The 19,882-nt window shown below is 39.7% G+C and overlaps 2 long non-coding RNA genes across 4 annotated transcripts in view; one reads left to right on the top strand and one right to left on the bottom strand.

Annotated features, from left to right (window-relative positions):
- The window catches only part of LOC130457212 (uncharacterized), a 28,678-nt gene extending 18,639 nt beyond the window's left edge, over nucleotides 1-10,039 (bottom strand). Inside the window, exon 1 of the long non-coding RNA XR_008916336.1 lies at nucleotides 9,756-10,039. This is a non-coding gene — a long non-coding RNA (uncharacterized LOC130457212). The remainder of the gene's footprint in view (nucleotides 1-9,755) is intronic.
- On the top strand, nucleotides 8,875-19,564 carry LOC103104963 (uncharacterized). 3 transcript variants are annotated; one of them, XR_001628017.2, is made up of 4 exons: nucleotides 8,875-9,234; nucleotides 15,941-16,042; nucleotides 18,817-18,928; nucleotides 19,148-19,564. It is a non-coding gene; the product is annotated as an uncharacterized LOC103104963 (long non-coding RNA). The 3 variants fall into 3 exon arrangements; XR_461949.3 differs by lacking the exon at nucleotides 8,875-9,234 and adding an exon at nucleotides 10,081-10,635; XR_008916335.1 differs by lacking the exon at nucleotides 8,875-9,234 and adding an exon at nucleotides 10,642-10,890.
- Nucleotides 19,565-19,882: the final 318 nt, after the last annotated feature.

Raw genomic sequence — 19,882 nt, 5'->3', positions numbered from 1 at the left:
TTGACATGGATCGCCACTACCCCCTCCAGGTTTGGGTAAATGTTGGCCATGAATTGCTGTGACCAAAAAAAAAAAATTCATCATCTTGTAGTCGACTTTCTATTCATAAACCAGCATTCAGAGAGGCTGATTCTTGGATGACAGTCCTTCGCTGAGCCTGAGCTCAGAGCCTTTCCAGCTAGGGAGGACCTGCCAATCGGCTGTGCTCAATTGGCATCGCCTTCGAGAATCTCTGGTCACCCTTAAGCCTTAAAGAGTCATCGGAATAAAACTTCAGGAGAGAAGTTAGATATTCTATTGACAATAATTAGAGATATCCAGAACATGATTTTCATCATTATGTTTTTCTCTGAGTGAAAAGGAGGGGAGAAATGTTACTTTTTCAGCTTAAAAGTATCTTTAAAAAAAAAATCACTTCCAGTGTGCATCTGTGATGTTAGAAGCTGGGGGAAAAAAATAACTACCTCTAGGATTTCATCTTATGTGGTAGGCCTCCTTCTGTAAAGCTCTTTTAAATGTGATAAAAATCACCAGCACGCTGGAGGGAATGCTAAGCCACGCAAACAGCACAGACAGAGGCATATTTAAAGGATAAGTCAATTTACATTTTTTTTTAAAAAAAAAACACCTCTAACGGTAGGCAGCTTTTTACAGCTCTGACTACTAAGACATTTTGCATTTATAATTCAGAGTAACCAACCACCACGTCTCATGATAGGTTAGAGGATCATAAGTTTAGAACTGGAAGGGACATTACAGGTCATCCAAACCAGCCCCTTAATTTTACAGATGAGGGGAACGCATCTGTAAGCCAGAGACATGGAGTAACTTGCTCAAATTCACACAGGTTGCCTAGAAATGTCGTTTAGTCACTTTTAGTCATGCCCAATTCTTTGCGACCCTATTTATGGGTTTTCTTGGCAAAGATGCTGGAGTTGTTTGCCATTTGCTTCTCCAGCTCATTTTACAGATGAGGAAACTGAGGCAAACAGGGTCAAGTGACTTGTCAAGGATCACACAGCCAGTAAGTGTGTGAGGCCAGACTTGAATTCAGGTCTCTCCGATTCCAGGCCTGGCGTTCTATTCTCTGCATCACCTAGCTGCTCCAGTGCCAGGATTCAAATCCAGGTTCTCTGACTACAAAGCCAGTGCTCTTTCCACTGGACCACAAAGAGAAGATAAGGGTCTGAGTCTTGACCCTCAGCCACTAATGAGGTCTGGGGACTCTTTTCTTGTCTTGCTCACTTTCATATTTTTAAGGAGGGAAATAATGATGTATCCATCTACACTTCTCTCCTTTTTTACCTAAAATAATGCAATATAATGCATCAATGCATGTCAGAGAGAGAGCCTATGTTTGGATAAATTCTGACACCTAATACCTCTGTGCCCAAGTCATTTAACTTTGGGGGGAACCTCAGTTTCCTGAGTTGTAATAAAGGCAATTATATACTTGTATATGTAACTATATGAGCACATACATATGTGCTTATATTTGCATGTAATACATGCATTACATGTGTCTATACCCATCATGCATGTATGGCATCCAGGGTGTGCACGTGTTGTTTACGCATTATACCCACCACAAGCACACATGTACACACACACACATGCGTGCGGGTCTAGGTGTCCCCAGCTCACCCCACTAGAATCCTGGGGCTCCTTAGGCCCCTGGTGCCACTCTGGTTGATAAGGGAGTTTTGACCAGTTCCATTTCTGACCTGGACCGGTCTAACCCCTTTAAACAATCTGGTGGGATGCCGGTTCCAGGGGGGGTTCACCATATGATGTCATGTTTAGTAGATTCCCAATCAGCCCATCCTACTACAGCTCAGAAAACCCAAGCTCGAGAAATCCACCAGACTCGGTCAAACTGTAGCTGGGATTATGGGTCAGCAGGCTCAGTAACAAATATTTTAATATGGTGCTACGAGGCTTGCAAAGCATTGTGTATACATTACATCGGGGGACTGTGACAGAGGCTGGCAATAAGTAATTTATATATATATAATAAATAATAAAATAATAATCCTCACAATAACCCTATGAAGTAGGTATTATGCAGCTATTTTTGTGCCCATTTTACAAATGTGAAGGCTGAGGATGGGAGAGGTTATGCTCCCTGCCCAGGGTCTTTAAAGTTAGGAAGGTAAAATCTGATGGTACTGGAAACCAAGCGCCATGGCCAGTGGCCCATCTACTGCACTATTCGTCCATGGGACAAATGGGACAATGGGAAGGAGTCAGACAAGATGATTTTGAAGGGCGCTTCTAGCTCAAAATCTACGCTTCTCTTCCTCAAATATCCTGTTACTTTGAAAGGTACCCCATTGATTTTAGTGACCAGAGGAAGTAGTCCTCAAATATTCCTAGAAGTATTTTGTCTGAACCTCTTCTTTGCCTCCCTTGACTCCGTATCTATCCTAGGAACATGTTCAGATTTTCAAGCCAAGCTTTTAGGGTTTCCTCTTTTACTCTCATCAAAAATCTTCTCAGTTCTTTACTTTTTGCCATCAGACTGCTATCATCTACATATCTGAGATGGATAATTCTCCTGGCAACCTGCATTCTGGCTTTTGATTCATCCAGCCTGGCATTTCCCTGGATGTACGCTGCATGGAATAGACAATATACAGCCTTGTTGTATTCCTTTCCAATTTTAAACCAATTAGTTGTTTAATGCTCAGTTCTAACTGTTGCTTCCTGACCCACTCTTTGCTTCATATCAATATTCAGCATCTCTTCTTCAGTAGCTTATGATGAATTCAAGGGGAGGAAGGGATAGAGAACTAGAAGGGACCTTAGGGACCTAGTTCTATCCTGGAGGAAAACAAAAGTAGCACAGGCAAAGTCGGGGTTCAAATGCAGATCCTTTGACTCCCAATCTGATGATCTCTCCATCCTACTATAACACTTGCAGTTATTATTTAACTCCCAAGGTCAAGAGAATTAATCTTCTCCCCAGAGTATTATGCTTTATATCAGTGTTATTAGACTCAGATGGAACCAAGTGCCACTAATCTACCTATAGGGATTCTTGCACATCACATAATGACAGTCTTAAAAAATAGCCTCTCTTTGTTGTATTTTATTTTGCTAAATATTTCCCAAATACATTTTAAACTACTTTGGCTCACAGTGCTGCAGGAAGGCTGAGTGTTTGACATCTCTGCTCTAAATGCTTATTGTTAGAGAATTGCAAATTAAAGCGACTTAAGAGGTTCCGACTGGCAAAGATGACAAAAAGATGAAAATGATGAATGTTGGAGGGGTGGTGGGAAAATAGGTACTCTAGTGTCCTGAGAATGGAGCCGTGATTGGTCCAGGTATTCTGAAAAGTAGTCTGGAGCCCTTCTTGGGAAATGATCCAACTTTACATGCCCTTTGACCCAGCTGCACCACTACTAGGCTTATGCCCCCAAATAAACCAAAGAAAGGGAAAAAAATATATGAAAAATATTTATAGTAGCTCTTTCCATGGTAGCCCAAAATTGTAAACTAAAGAGCTATCTTTCTACAAGGGGAATGGTGAAATGAATTGTGCAATATGAATATAATGGAATATAAGAAAGGATGAAATGGACAATTTCAGAGGAAACTGGAAAGATCTTTGTGAACTAATACAAGGTGAAGGGAGCAAAACTAGAATAATCTTTACACTAATAACATCATGGAGAAAAACAACTTTGAAAGACTTTAGAATCATTGCAACAATCAATGCAATGATCAATGACGAGTGCTACAGAAAGTGAAACACGCCACTCATCTCCTGATACACAGGTAATGATGAACTTAAAATGCAGATAGAAACATATTTTTGAACATGACTAATGAGGGAATTTGATATGCTGGACTCTATAGTTCTGTATTGAGGGATATGAGTTTAGTTTTGCTTAAAGAGGGGAGGTGGTGGGGACAGATTAAATTTTTTTCAATTGCTCCTTGAAAAATAGAAAAAATGATTTTTAAAAAGGAATGGATCATGAAGGAGTATTTAGGTATTAAATCATTTGGAAGACTTTCTCTCCATTTAACTCGGGGTATCTACACTTGCTCTTCTAAAGCAGTCATCTCCAAAGAGGTCCTTTAGGGGGCTATCTTAGTATGGTACAAATAAAAAGGATGGGAATGTGGGTCACATGGCATCCTCCTCTTTATGACTAACCATGGGGCTTGTCTCTACTGCAACCACACCCACCCTTCACCAATAATCTCCCAACACTCCTTGACTTTGCTCTCCTCCTCCTCCTGTTCATGCTTCCAACCTTTCCCCCTTCTGTAGCCGGTATTAGTTACTCCCTCAGGGCAATGATAATGGAACCACACCTTGGACACTCTAGTAACAGATTCACCCATCCCAGTGGGAAAACCCCCTCCCCCTTCCATCTCAATTGACCCCAGATCACCTTGTGGCAATGGCAAGAACTGCCTGGGAGGGTATGCTTTGAACTTCAGGGAAGTGAGCAGGGAGCAAGACTTCCCAAGAATGAACAAGTAGGAAAGAGTTGGGAGACCCCATTGCTTTATCTTCTCCTAAAAACTCATCCCTGTTCCAGATTTCTCTTATTTCTATTTGGGGAACTCTCACCCTTCCAGTAACCTAGATCAAAAACTCGCTGGCATCCTTGATGACTCATTTTGACTCAATCCTTTGTCAAAGTTTGATGTTTCTCTCTCTTTCCTCTTTCCCTTCACTGTACTCACCCAGCCATCACCCCACTTCAGGTCACAATCACCCTCTCCCATTTATTAAGACAGAGATCTCCCAAATGGTCCTCCATTCCTCAAGTTTCACCGATCCATGTCAGTCCACCCTCTCCACAGCCCATCCAAAGGGATTTTCCTGAAGTGTAGGAATGCTTCTCTCCTCATTAAATAAACACCAGCAGTTCTCTATTTCCCTCCATCAAGTATGGACTCCTCTCTTTGAAAACCTGGCCCCCATCTACTATTTCTTTCTAACTTTAGTATACATTACTGTCCTTTTCTGGGCTCTACAGGAAAGAAGTGAGCATTCTAATGTACCAGGTACTCTGCTAAGTGCTTTACAAATATCATCACTTTTGAGCCTTACAACCGCCTTGGGAGGTAAGTACTAATATTATCCCCATTTTGCAGTTGAAGAAACTGAAGCAGACAGAAGTTAAGTGACTTGCCCAATGTCACATAGCTAGCATCTGAGACAGGATTTGAACTCAGTTCTTCCTGACTTCAGGTCTTCCTGACTCCAGGTCCAGTGCTCTAGCCACTGTACCCACTAGCTGCCCTATCCAGGAAAACGTCCCACTGTACTGTTCTTCACACATAAAAACATAGCTAAAATATCCAAGTATCAATAGGACATTAAAGCGTGGTACCAATAATTAAGCAGAACTACATCAAAAACAAAGAATGATTTATGTGAGAAACTTTCTGCTCAATTAAAATTAGAGATAGTTCACTTATATCTGTTGTTTTGGTATTGGGTTTGATGAATAAATCCAGAAAAACATGACTCCTGCTGAGAAGCTGTTATTTTTTGACCCGATATTGGGTATTGTATTGTGTATCTTTCAGTGAAAAATGAATATAAAATAATCATGGTAACGGGACCCGGGCAGGAAGGACTGGCCAAGGGAGTCTGCTCTTTGAAGCTGGGTCACATATTCTCCCTCCTGGTTTTGGTCCAAGAGACCATGTGGAAACTTTAGGGATCCGTTTCAGTCATGATGACTCAGGAGTTGGTACTTGGTGATGAAAAAGTCTTAAAAACTGATGACTCAAAAGGAGCTGATTAAGAATTGAATGAGCATACAAAGGGTGTAACTTGTCCATCTCTTTTGCTGTTGTTGTCAAGGGAGTCAAGAACTGCTTTGAGTTGCTAGGGGAGGGAGTGGCAGTTGGCCATGCTCCCCCAACTGACCACTGTGGGTCCATCAGTCCATGGTAATTCCGTTTCTTTTATCCTTATTCTTTTCCTCATTCTTGGTGAATGTGAACCCTGAGATGGGAATACCTGGGTGACCTTGTCAGGATGGGAAATCCAGAAGTCCCAAAGCTAACTATGTAGAGCTGTAGGGAGGGATTTTGTTTTCTTTTGTTTTCTTTTGTTTTGTTTTTTAAATAAGAGTCTACCAGAGCAGGGCAGCAAGGTGGCTCAGGGGATAGAGAGCCAGGCATGAGACAGGAGGATCTGGGTTCAAATGTAGCCTGAGACACACACTTCCTAGCTCTGTGAGCCTGGGCAAGTTACTTAACCCCCAATTGCCTAGCTGTTAACTGTTCTTCTGCCTTAGAACCAGTACAGAGTATTGATTCTAAGATGGAAGGTCAGGGTTTAAAAAAAAAAAAACTCTGCTAGAGTCAGTTAGCAGGGATTATTGCTATAGCAATAGAGCCAATAACAGAGGAAGTACATAGGTACATGTGGAAAGATGGAGCCAAGGACAGCAACAGCTTCAGGGAGTATGACCCTTTAAGGGAAAAAGGCTAAGTATGGACTTTTTCTTGAAAGGCACCAATAATCAGAGCTCAGTGGAAAGCCATACAAAGAGAAACAGGATGTCCAAATTTGAGCCCATTCTCCCCAAGAGAACTTGTGTTTTTAAGGGGAGAGTGTGCCCCCAGTTTGGCCACATTTTGTACTAAGTATTCTTGCTGTATCTTCTCAGTAAACCCTCTTACTAAAAGCAATTGAAGTCATGAATGCTTGATTAATGATGGAAAGTACATCATTGACAGTTCAGAAGTTATAGCACTAGAAACCCCACTTTTTAGAGTTATTCTCAGAACTCTAAGGGAAATAGAAGTCCACTGGCCTATAGGGACTGAGCCCACCAATGTGATTGGGAGTAGGGGAAGTGAGCTTTCACAGGTTACTAGGCAACCAAACAGAAACATACCTACTTGGCTAGTTACATTGATCAAAATGACTAACTTATTTACTAATTATTTTCAAATTTTTCTTAAATCCTAAGACAGAAAATCTTCTAAAATAACAAAGCATATTCAATTCTACTTTGCTTAAAAGTAAGAAAAAAGTTTTTTATTAGTATAGAATATATATATATATTCACACACATATAGGATTTGTGACAGAAATAAATATTACTGATAGGTGCCTATGATCAAAAGAGTTTGGAGATTTTTGCTTTAAAAAAGGAGCAGCAATTGACTATCTCTAGGTGCTAGAAAGTTAACAGTCCATTCTGAATTGAGCTTACTTCATGGCCTAGCCCTATCACCAAAGGTGGCCAAACTCCTAGCCAAAGTAAAAGCAAATAATTTGTGTATCATCTTCAGTATTAATCATATGCTAAGGCATCATGGTGTAGTGGGAAAATCATCAGAAGTTTTGAGTTGAGTTCCCAGCTCTTTAACCCCAGGCAAATCACTGAGATATGTTTTCCACTGATAAAGTGCTATATAAAAGCCAGTTGTGTTTTTATCATTTTACAAGTGTCAAAATGCACCCATATTTCATCATCTCTTTTAATTCCAGTAGCTCTTGGCTGCATTGTTTCTTCAAGGTATGCTCTCCTATGGAAAATATCTGAGTATTTCCCCAGAATCTACCAAAAGCCTCCGAGTCTCAAGCCAATTTCTCTTGGTGGCAGGTAGAGGGGCTAAACAAATATTCAGAAAACACTAGCTCTTCCAAATTTACCCCCACACTCCTCCAGCCCCCAAATTCCTCCTCTTCTTCCCTTCTTAACATTGAATAGATGACCTAGCCAGGTCTGACCCTGTCGACTCCCCAACCTTCCCCATTTACCATATAAATTCCATTGGCTGTTACTTCCTTTATAACCTGGCCTCTTCCTAGGTTTCTAGCCTTCTTACATTTTACTCCCCCCTCTATGAACCCCTACATTCTGTCACTGGCCTCCATGCGATTCCTGATACAAGGTACTCCTTAGTACATGCATGCCTAGTTGAACTTCCACCTTGGCTATGCTTGAAAATGTCCTTCTGCATTTTAAATTCATCATCTCTCTGTCAGGAGGTGAATGGTATGCTTCATTTTCATCCTTTTGGTATTGTGGTTATCATTGAACTGATTAGTGTTCTCAAGTTGAAATTCTTTTTCTTTATAATGTTGTCACTATATAAAGTGTTGTACTAGTTTTGCTTACCCCTGCATCAATTCATAAAGGTCTTCCTAGTTTCCTCTTGAAACTACCCATTTCATCATTTCTTATGGCACAATAATATTCCATTACTTTCACAAACCACCATTTGTTTAGCCATTGCCTAATGGGAGGACATTTATTTGGTTTCCAGTTTGGGGCTACCATGAAAAGAACTGTTAGTTATTTTTATATTTATAGTTTTTTGTCTTTGATTTCTTTGGGGTACAAGTATGGTAATGTGATATATAGCTGGGTCAAAGTGGCAACTTTCTTGGCATAGGTTCAAATTGTTTTCCAGAATGGCTCAATAAACTCATGGGTCCACCAATAGCACACTAGTATAGCTGCTTTTCCAAAGCCCTGCCAACATTTGCCATTTTCCTCAACTGTTTTTGAGTTTGTTCTAATATTTCTTCTTGACTGGTGGTGATTGTTTTCTCTAATCCATTTCTACAGCCCTCATCTTGGCTATAGTTTTCAGACTTTTGTTCTAAACAAAACTCCTGTTTTTCTCAAAAGCTCTAATTTCAATAATCTTCATTTTTTAAAATATCACTTCATTTCTTCTACTCTCTCTTGTTCTTATAACCAGTCAGTATATGTTATGGAATTTTTTCTGAATTAACTTTTTGGGCTTCTCTTAATATTTCCTCATTGTATAAGGCATTTTGTTTCCCATTTTCTGTTTCTAGATTAGGACTCCATATAAAGCTAAGCTTTGCCCCTCCTTTTCACATCCCTAGGTGAGATAGTCAGGTCCTTCTTGGTCCTGTAAGGATGTACCACTGCTGCTGTAATTCTGAATGGAGTGACCAGTCCCCACCCCTCTGCTACAATCTCTGGCTTCTCCCTCTGGGCTGGCAGCCCAATGTGGGTGATATGGCCCCAGCCCATCACTAACTCCTTTTCCTTGCACAATCCCTAACTGGGAGTTGGTTCTGTGTCCTGTTGAGGCTCTGATAAACCCCATTTATACACAGGAGATTATTCCATGCTCAGTCCTCCTTTAAGGCCCCCCCCCCAAACTTGAACCTGGTTGTTGAGTTGGCCTTGACTCCTGCCATGTTCCCTCAAGTGTAAGCTGCCTTTTGTCCTTTCGAGCTGAAGTAGTGACCTTTAGGTAAGAGTTGGCTTCAACCCTCAAATAATTTCATCCTGGTTTCTGCCTCCCCTAAAATATCTCTGCTCCAAGCATTTACATGTTTCCAGTGTGTATAATTTCTGAAATCAGTTTAGGGACAAGCTTCAGGCCATTTGTTGGAGTCTGTGTCTGCTTCTTCCTCCTCTGGCCCAACCCCTCCACTAGGACCTCTAGGCTTCTTGTCTTTTTTTGTTCAGTCCTAGACTGGAAGAGACTATCATACTTTCTTTGGCCTTTCTTGATCCTGGTGACCTGTTAGCTCTTTGCTATAGCAAATGTAAAACAAATGGGTTCTTCTATAACTTTCTACCTCACTGTCTTAACTGGTAATCATGATAAAAACTTTTTTTTTTTGGAGTTAAACTGAGTTAAAATCCTATGATGGTAGGACACCAGCCTGAGTTTCTTGGGATTTTAACTCTCTTCTTCCCTCCCCTCCAGGCAAGTATTTTCTAAAATTAAAGTTATTCAACAACCTGCATGAAAAATGCCAGATTTACCTCTTGGGGAGGCACAAGAATCTTGGGCCTGAAGGAGTAGAAAGTAAATAAAAAGACTCTTTGACCTTCCTCTGAGCTACTGAAGTCAGATTGTTCCCTTTTAGTTTCCATTTGTTTCAGGACCACATTTCTTTTCTTCTACAACTGACTTTTTCCTTAAGAAACCAAAACAAAAAAATGCCAACCACCCCACCCACCCTGCTATCCCATACTTCCAGGCCCAGTGGGTTTCTTTCCCTTCTCCAGGGTGGTTGCCTAGCAACAAGGATTCCATGCTGGGTGGCAGTTGGTCCTCTGAGTATCTACCTCCTCAGAAGTCCTTGTGGCAGTTGGCCAATGAACCGGTCTCTTGTGGTGTTTCAGGATGCTGAAGAGTCCAAATAACCCCCAAGTGCCTCTGGGCCTATACAACAGCTCTCAAAGATTTCAGAACACTTTTAGGGGATTATCCAAGATACCCTTTGAGATCTTCACAATTTTTTTTCAATAAATATCATGACCCTGTAAGATTGGTAGAGGTCTGATAAATAAAAAAGTCAGCATTTATATGAAGAATGGTTTAAATATGCATTATCACCTGGGAGCCTCACAATGCCTCTGTGAAGTAGGCATTAGTACAATTAGAATTATTTTGTTTATTATGAGGAAACTGAGGTTTAGAAAGGTTTGGGGCCACTTATGGCCACACAACTAATGTTATCAGAGTTAGAATTTGAATGCCAGTCTTCCTGACAACAAGTCCAACAACAATAAGTTCACCTCAATAAGCATTTACTTATTAAGCACCCACTACATGCCAGACATTGTGCTAAATGGTATGCATACAAAGAAAGGCAAATGAATCCCAGACAGGGGAGATGACATACAAGATACATGCAAGGTAAATGGGAGAGCACACTCAGAAAAGTGTTGTCTCTGGGATATGTGAGAAGGGGAAAGAGGAGGACTAAGCATTTATGCAATGCCTACTGTATGCCAGGCGCTACACTAAGGCTCTTGCAAAAGGTAAGTTTTGGTCAAAGACTTGAAGGAAGCTGAAAGGTGGGTATAAGAAAGGAGAGCATTCCAGACTTGCGCAACAACCATTTGAAAGGCACAGAAAGTCAGGAGAATGGAGTAAACTGTATAAGGAAAGGTGAGAAGAGCCAGTATCACTGTATCACAGAGTCTATGGAGGGAGATGATTGTAAAGATTTTGAAGGCCTTAAAAAAACCATAGGATAAGAGGGAGCCATTGGAGTTTAATGAGTAAGAGAGTAGCATGTCCAGACTTTCACTTTAGGAAAATCATTTTATCCACTACATAAAAACTCCCATTAGACTGGGAATTCTACCAAAAGTTCTTTTATTTTTTTAATTTTAAATTTAAATTTAAAAAATGTTTCTATGTTTGCATGATTCATTTTTCTTTCCCTCCCCTCTTAGAGCTAACAAGCAATTTCACTGGATTGTACAAATGTTATCATTTGATATCTATTTCCACATTATCATTCATTTTTACCATGGAACAATCTTTTAAAGCCAAAACCCAAAATCATATACTTATATAAACAAATGATTAGTGACAAGTTTTTATTTTGCCTTTCTCTCAATATGGATAGCATTCTTTCTCATACGATCCTCAGGAATGTCCTAGATTGTTACATTACTAGTAGTAAAGTTCATTACATTGAACTGTTGCACAATGTTTCACTTTCGGTATTCAATGTTCTCTTGGTTCTGCTCATTTCACTCTGCGTCAGTTCTTGGAGGTCTTTCCAGTTCATATAGAAATCTTCCAGTTCATCACTCCTTACATCTACCAAAAGTTCTTAACACTTCTGCATGTGGTGGAGTCTATGAACTCCTTCTCAAAGGAATATTGTTTTTTTGTTTGTTTTTGTTTGTAACTGAAGGGAAAGCTAAATTTTGGTTAATAGTCATTGAAAATAAAGATATCTTTTTTCCCATCTAGGTTCATAGACCCCCTGAAGTCTATCCATAGTCTGTGGACTCCTAAGAACTCTTAGTCTATAATGGAAGGAACCCTTAGTGATTACTTAATCCTGTCTGTGCCTGAAATCAGGAAAATCTATGATCAAATCCAATTTCAGACACTTGTTAGTTGTTTGACCCTGAGCAAGTCACTTAACTTCTGTCTGCCTCAATTTCTTTGTATGAGGATAATAACAGCAACCTCCCAGGGTTATTTGATTCTCACAAATGGAGAACAAATGAAAAAATAATTGTAAAGTGCCTAGAAGAGTGCTTGGCACATAGAAAGTATATCAATGTTAGCTATTTTTAAGAGAGGAGGAAACTAAGGCCCAATAAAGTCACCCAGAGTTGTTCAGCTGGTAAGTGACTGAGCTGGGGCTAAAACTCAGCCTTCTTTTTTATTATTTTTTACTATACTATTGATTACCACTATTTTACAGATGGGAAACTGAGGCATAAAGAGGTTTAAAGACAAAGCATAAATCTAAGGAATAGAATTGCCAGCAGCATCCTCCCTGCCTTGCATGTAGCATATTCAGCTGTCAAATAAAAAAACTTGTCTGTGTGTGTATGTTTGGGAAAGCATTGAGTGTCACACACCATCAGCCCTGTCAATCACATCTATTCTCATGGAGGGTGATCACTCTCTGATACCACTTTCAAATTTGAAGCAAGACAAGATACAGTGTCAGTTATCTCTATTTGGCTCGAGTTTTTTTTGTTTTTTTTTTTTTTATCTCAGATTTGTCTTCCTCTTGCCAGCCAGCATCCTGCTGGGCTGTTTCTCAGATTAGTCAATATAAACTAAGAGAATAAAATTTATTTTAATATTTTCTGAAGCAATATATAGGTAGAATGCTACAGTAAATCCTCTGGGGTAGGAGTAAAGGAATAGGATAAATTCTAAAGTTACATATACCATGACTTCAAGATTATCTCTCTCCCACTAGCATAAATAATCATGAATTATCTATATTCATTGCAAGCCCCTTTTAACTCTCAGTTTGAGGGATGGGAATAATAACCTGACTATGTTATATCAGGCTAATTCAGAATCACAAATAGCAGACATAGGGGGGATGTCAAAGGTCATCTAATTCAAACCTTACAGAAAGCATGAATTCTATTTTTGATAAATCCAACAAGTGGTTATCCAGCCTCCACTTTAAAAATGACCATTTATGGGGCATCTAGGTGCCATCGTGGATAAGCTAACAGGCCTGGAGATGAATGGTCCTGGGTTCAAATCTGAACTCAAATACTTTCTAGCTGTGTGAATCTGGGCATGTCACTTAACCACAATTTTCCTTACTGCTTTTCTGCCTCAGAACTGATAATGTTGATTTTTTTAAGACAGCAGGTAAGAGTTTTACAAAGAAAAAAAATTTATCATTTACAAGAAACTACCCTCCATGACAGCCTCTTTAATTTTTGACAAATCTAAGAGATTTGTTTTTGTTTTAGGTTGAGAAGTTCAGTTAAATCAATAAGTATTAAGCTTCTACTATGGTCCTGGGGCAGCTGGGTGCCAGGCCTGGAGTCAGGAGGACCTCAGTTGAAATCTGACCTCAAACACTTTAGCTGTGTGATCCCAGGCAGCTCATTTAACCCTAGTTGCCTTAGTTTCCTCATCTGTAAAGTGGACTGGAAAAAGAAATGGGAAACTACTCTAGTATCTTTGCCAAAAAAAAATCCCAAATGGAGTCACAAAGGATCAGATCTGACCAAAAATGCCTGAAAAACTGTGTGCCTAGCAGTGTGTGCTAAGCCCCGGGGATACAATGAAAGGGGAAAGAGAATCCCTACCCCCAGGAAGCTCACAGTCTAATTGGGGAGACAACATACAAATAACCACACCCAACAAGCTACATACACAATAAATAGGAAATAACAGAGAGGGCACAAAAATTAAGAGGGATTAGGAAAGGCTTCCTGTAGAATTTCTGTCTAGAATAGTTTTAACAAATTAATTTGTTTTTTAAACTCTTACCCTTTGTCTTAGAATTGATACTAAATATAAGTTTCAAGGTAGAAGAGCAGAAGAAAGGGCGCGGCATTTGGGATTAAGTGACTTGCCCAGGGTCATACAGCTAGGAAATGTCTGAGAACACAGTTGAATCCAGGCTTGGCTATCTATTGAGCCACCTAGCTGCCCCTCAAGCTGATTTTAATTCTGCCATCCAGTACCAAGCACAATAGCTCTCCAGCTGTTCAAAGGCAGTTCTCAGGTTTACTCTAAACCCATCCACTCTATCTGATGGTATATGCAATATTCCATAGCCCACAGACCTAGGGCTAGAAGTCTGAGTCAGCCAGCTAGCATTTAAATATCTGCTATGTGCCAGGCACTGTGCTAGAGGCCATTCCAACCAACTCACTCATTTTACCAATGAGGAGACCAAGACTCAAAGGGGTTAAGCGCTGTGCCTAAAGTCATAGACAGGGAATAAGTAACAGATCCTAGATGGGAACGTTGTCATCTTCAAGCTAAGTATTATCAACGGAGCCTTCAATTCATCTTCGTTGGTATAAAATTGAGATTTGAACTCTGGACTCCATTCCCCAGGAGTCCTTGCTAGCTCCCAGAATGCCCTCTAATCTCACTGAATTCTCACCTGGGACGAGAACAAAATTTTATTTAAAGGGTCTTCCCCGTAGGTGGGCTCTCTTTTTGGACTTCCGTTTTGGAATGATGTGAGGTTATCTTGTCTAGGCCTCTGGCCTAGGCACGTGTTATTTCTTATCCTGTATTTTCTTTAATCCTTAACCTTTAATAAACCTCTAAAAAATATAATACTCCTTGTAGAGAGAAACTAATTTCTACCTGCCTCAGTCTCCCCTAAATTTTAACTGTTACAGTGGCTTGATTCTCCTCCCTTCCTGGGATGTTTTTAAGAGGAGGGCAAGCACTGAAAAGGGAAAACCATCTACAGAATCCCTTCTTTCCCTGGGATGGACAGCTCTATTCTTCTGACAGTTAAATTTTGATGTAGTCTGGCAGGTCAACAATGAGCCTCCTGATTCTTTACCTTCTAATCATCTTTCAGAACTAAGACCATATAGGAATCCCATGGTTTCTCCGCTCACTCCCCTCCTCCATCCACATCACGTATGTCAAAAGTAATGAGCTGTCCCCTAATGATGAAGGAATGAAGAACAATCAAGGGGAATTCTAACTTGTTGCAGTTTTCAGGAATAAACATTTTGTATTTCTAGCAGCTTTCTCTTTGTGGCAAAACTGGAAATTGAGGAGATGTCCATCGATCGGGGAATGGCTAAACAAGTTGTGGTAATATGATTGTGATGGAATACTACTGTGCCATAAGAAATGACGATCAGCTGAATTTCTATTATTTTTAATACCCCATACCATCTGCCTTGGAATCAATACTAAGTATTGGTTCCAAAGCAGAAGAGGGGTAAGGGCTGGGCAAATGGAGTTAAGTGACTTGTCTAGGGTCACACAGTTAGCAAATGTCTGAGGCCATATTTGACCCCAGGACCACCTCAGTAGATAGAAAACTAAGACTAGTTTTCTATCCACTGAGCCACTTAGTTGTCCCTGAGCAGGTTAATTGAAAAAAAAAACTTGGAAAGACTTACATGAAATTATAAAGAGCAAAATGAACAGAATCAATAGAATATTCTATACCACAACAGAAGTATTGTTTGAAGAATAACTGGTGTCTGTTTACCTCCAGAGAAAGAACTAATAAATATAAATACACACGACATATATTTTATATATACATATATATTTTATATATACATAGATCTTTTTTTTAATGCTTACCTTCTGTTTTGGAAACCATTCTAGGTATCTATTTCAAGGCAGAAGAGTAGGAAGGGCTAGGCAATTGGGGTTAAGTGACTTACTCAGGGTCACACAGATAGGAAGTATCTGAGGTCAGATTTGGACCCTGGACTCCCATCCCTACTACAGTCTCCAGGCCTGGCTCTCTAACCACTGAGCAACATAGCTGCCCCTGTAAATATTTCTTTTTGCCAAATGATGCCTTCTCTGGTACAGGGAAGAGAGAGAAGCAGGGATGGAGATGCCTGAGAACTTTAATGTAACAAACAAGCAAACAAATATTTCTTAAAGGGCTCATGTTGCTTGAATGAAAGGATGAAATTATATCATTGATTATCAGTTGGAAGGAGGTCATCTAGTTCACCCCCAACCTAAACAAGACTCCTCCCTACAGAATACCAAGTGATGGCCAGCCAGTCTCCATTTGAAGACTTCCTCGTTGATCTCCACTAGTCTCCTGACACTGAGGGGCCAAAGGAGGCATTCAGACCAACAGGTATCATTTCTCATTCATTTGGATTTATAGGACTTCTCTTTTGGTTATAAGTTTTGAGTTCACAATTCAACTGACCTACATCATTCTGTTAATAAGCATTATGTTCAATGTGTCTTTGGAAAAGGTATATCCTGTAGACTTGGAACAGAACAATAATGAGCTGTTCATCTGTTTATATGTCTATCAACAGAGAGAAAAAGAAATGACAAACTTCTTACGTCTGTCTTCTTCCAGACCTGTTAAATTTCTTTTGTTTATAGTAATGGAAATATTGACGGGGAATTACCTGTGAAGACGAGCATTCCCCTAAACTGCCTGAAATGACCATAAGAAGGCTGGTCTACAGCAAAGCTCTTAAGTGGGAGAACCAATGGATACCTAGTGAAGAATGGCAAAAATAATATATAACCTTCCTCCCCTCTTTGCATAGGTGAAAGATGAATGGTATGGAATATTGCATATACGGTCATACACAGCTAATTGGTTTTGCCAAGTTGCCTTTTTTCCCCTTTCTTTTTTTTAAACTTACGTTTGTAAGAGATGGCTTTCTGGGTAGAGGAGAAGGAGTGATACATGGTTATAGATCGAAATGAAGGAGATATTAAAACCAAAATAAATCTATAAAAATGATATTTTAAAGTGACATGACTTTTCTGTGAAACTGCATCTGATCATAGATACCTTGCCTCAAATATTTTACAAGCTCTCTGCCTCCGTTTTCCCATTTGTAAAATGAGAATAATACAGCTTTTTACCTCACAGAATTGTTGTGAGGATCAAGTGCAATGATGTGTATAAGGTGCTTTGCAAATTTTAAGATGCTATGTCAGTTTTATCTATGATGATAGATGAGTGATTATGTATAGAATACAGTAATGGTCTTGACTCTACATTGCCTATAGATTGAATGAATCAACGAATGAGTAAATGGATGAATGAATGAATGAGTGAATGGACAAATGGAAAAGCATTTATTAAAGTAAGGAGGTAGAGCATAAAAGTATTAAGAGCATTTGTTAAGTGTTTACCATGTGCCAAGCATACTCAGCCTCCCCAAACTGGCATTCAAGGTTCTCCACAATCTAGCCCAAATTTACTCATTTAACTTTATCTCTGCCTCTCAACATCAACCCTCTTTAATACAGGCAGTCTTCCAGTGTCCACAATGCACTTTGATTATTCTCGCCTCCATGTCTTTGCCCATTCAGTTGCCTCTCCTTTCTTCCCTACATAAATTTTGTGAACCCTTTACCATCATGGCTGCCTTTTATTGTGTGGTCTCTAGTTTATTAGCCTCCTTGTTATAACTATGAAATCTAGAAACTCAGTACTATATTCCAGATGTGCTCTGATCAGGGCAGCTTACAGGGAACCATCTCCTCCTTATTCCTGGAACTTCTGCTTATTGTAAAGTGACCCCAAATCAAATTAGCCTTTGGCTGTCACATCATACTGCTGTCTCATACTGAACTGATAGAAGCCATAAAAATTCCATGATCTTTTTCAGACAAACTGCGTCTAACTGTTCTGTTTGTGAATTTGTGAAGTTGAACCCAAGCAGAAAATATCTTTTCCAATTACATTTCATCTTACTAGATTCAGCCCAACACAAAGGCCTTGGGATCCTGACTATCTCCTAGTGTGTTAGCTTCTCCTCCCAAATCACCAGGCATTTGTTGGTTCCAGTCATGTGCTGCTCACTGTGCTAAGAGATGAAGAGTCAGAGAAAGTCCAAAGATATTCCTTTTTCTCTGGGAATTCAGTCTAATGGGAGACAACATACAAACAGCTATGTACGTACATGATAAATTAGAAATAATCACTAGAAAGAAGTCACTAAAGGGGAGGCTTCTTGCTAAAGGAAACCAGGGACATCAGGAAGCAGAGATTTTGTGTCATCTACAAATCTGATTAGCATACATTGTAAGATTTTATCCAAGTCATTGATAAAATAGTAAGCAATCAAGATCCTAGGCCTCCAAATGCAAATGAATATTACATTCATAGCACTAGTCTTACTGATATATCATCATTATAGCTTGTGTCTTGAGTTTTTCCAGTACTGGAAATGGATTTACTCTGATCTATTCATATTCTGGAGGCAGCCAAGTGGCTGGGTAGATAGAAAGCTGGGTCTGGGGGCAGGAAGACCTAAGTTCAGATATGAATGCAGACACTCACTAGCTGTGGGACCTTGATCAAGACACTTAACCTCTGTTTGCCTTAATGTACTGGAGAAGGAAATGGCAAACCACTCCAGTATCTTTGCCAAAAAAAACCCATGAACAGTATTGGCATGCTGTGGTCCACGAGGTCACAAAGAATTGGACACAACTGAAGAACATTCATTCTCTTATTGACCTAGGAGGGCATGGGAAGAGATGACTCCTTGTTTTGACTATCTTTCTTTAAGAAGCAGAACCTGCAAAGGTCATTCCTCATGGAAGAGGCAGAGTTCAAAAACTCCCTGCAATGGCAGATATCACAACCTGTTCAAGCTTCTCCTGCGGAAATACAATGATCCAGGACAATTCTGAGGGACTTGGGAAAAAGAATGTTTTCCACCTTCAGAGAAAGAATTGTTAGAATAGAAATACAGATGAAAACATATGATTTATGACTTGTTTATTTGGGTATATGATTTGGGTTTTTGGTTTTATGGGATTGTTTTACTTACAAGAATAATATGAAGATAAAAATTTTAAGTTAATTAAATTTTTTTTAAAGCTTCTCTTGTTGTTGTGTCCTATGTATTCCTATCTCCCTCTTTACAGGCCTTTGTCTAGATCTCTTGACAGCTAATGAAACCAAAGACCCAGCAATTAGGTGACAGCATAAAAGCAAGGAGGACTTGAGACCTGGAAGACCTAAATTCAAATCCTGCCGGTAAGTTCCCTCTATCTCAGTTTCCTTATCTATTAAGTGAGATTGGACTCTGTGGCCTCTAAGATGCCTTCAGACACTAAATCTATTATTATTCCTTCCTTGCTCCTGCATCCAATTCCTTTTCCACTCATATATCTCTGTCTTGGGGTGATAAAATCAGAGATTTAAAGCCAAACCCAATCTCTATCCCTGTTTTATTTTTTTACTTTCTCTGTTTAGGGTCTTCTCCAGAAGGAATTTCTCAGACTAGCATCTTCCCAACAATTTCATCATAGCTGCTTAAGAAACTAAGAGTTTAAATGATTTGTCCAGGGTCTCACAGCCAATGCGTCTGAGGCAGTACCAAAAGCCAGGAATTCCTGTTTTAGAAACAGTTCTCAATCCACCTCCCAGACAGATTACTCCGTATGTATGGGCAAGTCACAATCTCTCAGGGGCAACATAGAGAACTACCATACATTGCCAGTCTGTATTGGCAAAGCGACTTTCCTCCCCAAAGAGATACCCATATCAAAGATCTCTGTCGAAGCAGATTCAGTCTCTATAGACAATAAACATGAGACTATACCGTGAACTTAGTGGTTTCTATGTTCATCCTCTTAATAAATTCCGTGAAATTTATTTTTTATTACTTTATTTTTTTTGTATTATTTTTTGTATTACTTCATTTTGGTCTTTGCGATCTCAGCCCCTAGCACAGTGCTCAGCACCCAGAAGTGCTTAGTAAATGCTTGTCGATCAATTGATCGGTCTCATTTTACAGATGAGGAAACTGAGGCGGGGTTGAGGGGAGGGGAGCAGAGGCAGAGACTTGCCTGAAGTTACACAGGTAATAAGTAGCAGCTAATTCAGTTACAAGTCTAACACAGAGATTAACAACTGTGCTGAAAAGCGAGGTGATGTCTTTTACTGCTTGGGGTAAAAATACATCACTGGAGAGAGTTCATCAGGAAG

Source organism: Monodelphis domestica, chromosome 2 (genome assembly GCF_027887165.1).
Source record: "Monodelphis domestica isolate mMonDom1 chromosome 2, mMonDom1.pri, whole genome shotgun sequence".
Classification (NCBI taxonomy): Eukaryota; Metazoa; Chordata; class Mammalia; order Didelphimorphia; family Didelphidae; genus Monodelphis; species Monodelphis domestica.
Note: the sequence above shows the minus strand (reverse complement) of the source record. Positions and strands in the feature narration are given on the sequence as shown.